General features: G+C 40.7%; 1 protein-coding gene across 1 annotated transcript in view; it reads right to left on the reverse strand.

Annotated features, from left to right (window-relative positions):
- NALF1 (NALCN channel auxiliary factor 1) overlaps positions 1-4390 on the reverse strand; it is a 729871-nt gene that overhangs the window by 404006 nt on the left and 321475 nt on the right.

Below are 4390 nucleotides of genomic sequence, written 5' to 3' on the forward strand. Positions count from 1 at the left end.
AAAGTAAATTTAAAATTCCATACGTAATTGTTTTTACATGTAGGCAGATGCATATATATATATACCAAGTGGAAGATGTTCAGATTTGAGCCAAAAATTCTAAGAACAATATTTCCATGATTTTTCTCCCCTATTCAAAAACAAACAAACAAACAAACAAAAAACAAGCTCACATGTAACCCATGCTGACTGAAACCTCCCTCTGTGACTTGGACGTGGTCTCCAATGCCATGCCCTGTGTGCTGACTTTGGCCTCACTGCTGAGAAATCTAGAGCCCTTCTGACCCATGATTTTTGCATGTCACTCTCCCCGTCTCTGAAAGCTCTTAGAACCATCCTTCCATCATAAATGGCTTGAAATGTTCAGTACTACATCTAGAAGTGGCACTATTTTCATCGTGGAAGTAACATTCTTCAATGATTTCATGATGATTTCTTCCCCCCTTTTTTCTGTCTCTTTTACTGAAATACTGAGTCTTTCTATGGAGACGGAAACAAACAAACAAAAAAAACCAGAGTTTGTTCAGTAAGACATATTCACATATATGTGATAAGCAGAGCCTACATGGTGGTCAGTGTGCACTAAGATACGCTCTAACCTTCCTGCCACCTGCTCCCTGATTTGCCTCCTGTGCACACTCGTACCAAGTAAGCAGATGGGTTTCCCTTCATCTGCCTTGAAAAAGAGTACAGCGATGCTAGTTACCATACAGGACCAGAGGTTACATTCTGAAAGGTCTCTGGTACACGAACATAGAGAATATATAGTTTTCCATTTTTTATGTTTTAAATATTTTTGTCATGGGGCGTGTGTACTCACCAGAACTAAACAGGGAGAGTGATAGTGAGAGGGAAAGTGACAACTTACCCCCGCCCCCGGGGAAGACGGCTACACCTCAGTCCCTTCTTCTCCATTCTCTCCCTATGGTTTTGGGAATGCACACATATGTGCCTGGCATGATTTGTCAAGCCACCGAGTCCAGGGCTTGAACCATGGTAGGCCATGTGTAAGTACAGCATTGTAACCATTATGTCACCTGCTGGCCCCTGTATAGTTTTAATTCACAGAAAGCTTTTTGTTTTTTAAATGTCCTATAACGTACAGACTCTTCAATAATCCTTTCTGCTCCTAAAAGGAATAAAACTATTTTCTTGAATGAATGACATTTACAGGTAAAGAAGTCAGTCCAAGACTCCCTCTTGAATTCAAGATTAATATGTTTCACACGTGTCTGAAAATTGGAAATAAACCAGAGTTATTTATGAGGTTTAAAAGGAATTGTAGTGTGGAATGTCAAATAGTCTAGTTACAACTTCTACACAACATACTTACAGAGTAGAAAGTATTTTAATACATAATTATTTAAGAAAATGAGCTTTCTTATAAATCTTGGGTGTGCAACTCTCATTTATCTGCATTTAATCATAAATTCATATCTTCAGTTTAACATCATAAATTAGGCTTCAAAGAAGCAGTGGTCGATATATCAAAGGCACACAAAAGTTTGGAGAGGTATTTTTTTTCTTTTTAAATAGCTATCATAATTTATGATTCACATGTAATCATTATACATCTTTGTAAGGAACAAAATGGCCTTTCAAAGCATGGACACAGTGTACAATAAAGAAATTTAAAGCTAAAAACAGATTCACCACCTTCAACATTTATCATTACATTATGCTGTGAACATTAGAAATCTGCTCCAGGGGCCAGCAGGTGGTGTGGTGGTTAAGGTGCTGGACTCCCACATAGCTGACCAAGATTTGAGCTCTGAAGCTGATGGCTAGAAAATCATTCCAAGCGTGTGTGTGTGTGTGTGTGTGTGTGTGTGTGTGTGTGTGCCTGAATCCCAGGGAAAGAATGGAGGAGAAGGGATTGTGGTGTGGCCATCCCCCTCCCAGCAGGGGCGTGTGTATGTGTGTAATTTCTCACGTTCCCTCTCACTGTCTTTCTCTGTCTGGCTCCTTTCTGGTGAGTGTACATGCCCTATAGCAAAAACATTAAAAAAGAAATCAGGTAACAGAAGATCTCGTACATAGCAAAGATAATCCCAGCATAGCCAATGAAAGAATTTGTAGTTTTCATGTAAAGGGACTGTGGGAGATAAGCGTTTATAATCTCGAAAAATCAGTAGGTATCAATCGTTGTCCAGTGAGAGATAGGTAAAATTGTACCAAAAAATAGCTCTTTAGGAAGGGATAGGAAAAGGACACTTTTACTCACTCACTGCGAGTTCTTGTTAGACCATGGTACTGTACTGTGCATAAAGAAATAAGCCCTCAAAAAAGCAAAACCAGGGGCCGGCAGGTGGCATGGACTCCCACATGGCTGACCGTGGTTAGAGTTCTGGGACTGGCGGCTCACTTTCTCACTTTCCATCTCTCTCTCTGTCCCTCTCTGGTCAAATCAAAATAAATAAGTAAAAATAAATAAAGGTAAATAAAATATTTTTTTAAGAAAGCATTAAAAAAGACAAAATTGGAAAGAGATGTTTAAAAGCGAAGACACGGTAAAAAAGAAAAGTGAAGACACAGTAAAGCCAGTGCTGTATTGCTTCTCGTAGGGGTGTCAAGTAGGGATATCACTGCCTTAAATAATACTAAACCAAACTGAGACGTTAGCGAGGCTGCCATGTTCCTTTAGGTGGCTTGTGCTTTTCAGTGGTAGCAAGTGGGAGCAACTCTTTTCTGATAGCAGGAGGTTCCACTGTTACTCGTACAGTGCTCAGTGAAGGCTTCTGGGACATGTATTGCTCCATGTGGAGCTCATCTTCCTCCTGATTATATGGTCATGATTATTATTATCACTGCTAATATCACTACTATATATATATATTTTTTGCCATAGAGTATGTGCACACACCAGAGAGACAGAGAGAAGGAGAAATAATGCAACCCCCCCTGCCCCGATGGGGCACAGTTATGGTGCAAAGCTTTTTCCTCTGTTTTTCTGTCCAGTCAAAAATCTGGGCACACACACTCACCTGGCATGGTCCTCAAGCCCTGGATCTGAGATTCAAACTATGATAGACCATGAAGGTTCAGGCTCCCTTAACCACTGGGCTATGGTGCTGGCCTGTATCATTACTCCTCAATAGTAGGCGCTTAGACAGGGAAAGAAAATGCAGCCCGTCTTGTAAGAAAAATGGGGTTTTGCCTCTTATAGCAACAAATTATTGTCAATTTTCTGAGGATTTCATAGAGCAAAGGACTTCTGTGCTTTCTCTTTTTTGAGAAAAAAATAAAATATTGGACAGGCTTCCATAAACGATGCGTTAGCCCGGCATCCATTCATTTCAGCAGAGCCTTCTGTGTAGCTGCTCCTCTATGGGAAATTACCAATCATTTATCATCTCTTACTTCCTGCTTGCTGGGGCCTCCTCACCCAGCTGACAGCCTCTGCCATCTGTTCCCGGATAACAGTCCAGGACAATGAATACCTCAGAACAACAAAGCATCGCTCTTTGTGTTTATTTTTTCTGCCAACGCCACATATCAACCTCATAAACACACTGTATGGTATTTAATTAATTTAATCACTGGTTTCACAAAATCCTTTCTGTTAGGGAAAAATATCAATTCTCTGAAATCTCAGGCAAAGCATGTATTTAATTACTTTTGACCATATGTTCAGCACTGGAACATTTGCATATGATAGAGGTGGGATTCGATGTTACATCTCTAAAACATCTCATGTGAAAAGTTACAATCTGGAAGAATTCCTGTCACCTTAGCAGGTGACAAAAATGGAGTCAGCAATAGGATTCACTTTACACTTTCAGAATACAGAAGGCTGGAGGCAAAAGGAAAGAAGAGAGAGAGAGAAAGGGAACCCAAGCTACCCAAAGCCCAGGCACCTGAAGAAATTGCAATCACTCAGAGAAGTGCAGAAGACAAGAGTGAGTTTGAACTTGCAGCCCCATCATAACTGCTGTAGCCTTTTTCTTTTTACTCATGAGAGATCCTATGGACGTGTGTATATAAGTTTTTTTGCTTGCTTTCGCAAGAAACTCTATTCCCAGAGACTTGTTCATTTAAGCTCCCATTGCCGATCTACCAACGGCTGCTTCCACAATTCTCACATGACATGGGCCCACTCATAAACATCCTCCTTACACTGTTGATACCATCCAAAAGCTTCCAACAGAAAGGAGTCAACAGAGGGCAACTAGTGACACGCACACATTGTCAATGAGAATGGAAGTCCAAAGAAACTTAGAAATTCCTATATCGAGTAAATTAATGACCCTTATAGCTGTAAGCGAGTTTGAGTCTCTGCCTTGACATCACATGACACAGCAGTGTGCATGAATCTGCTGCGAGGCCTGCAAAGACAGAGTTGGGAAGCATGACTAGGCAGACTCAGACACCTAGAGGCCACAAAGGAAGC

Source organism: Tupaia chinensis, unplaced genomic scaffold, assembly GCF_000334495.1.
Source record: "Tupaia chinensis unplaced genomic scaffold, TupChi_1.0 Scaffold000644_1, whole genome shotgun sequence".
NCBI lineage: Eukaryota > Metazoa > Chordata > Mammalia > Scandentia > Tupaiidae > Tupaia > Tupaia belangeri.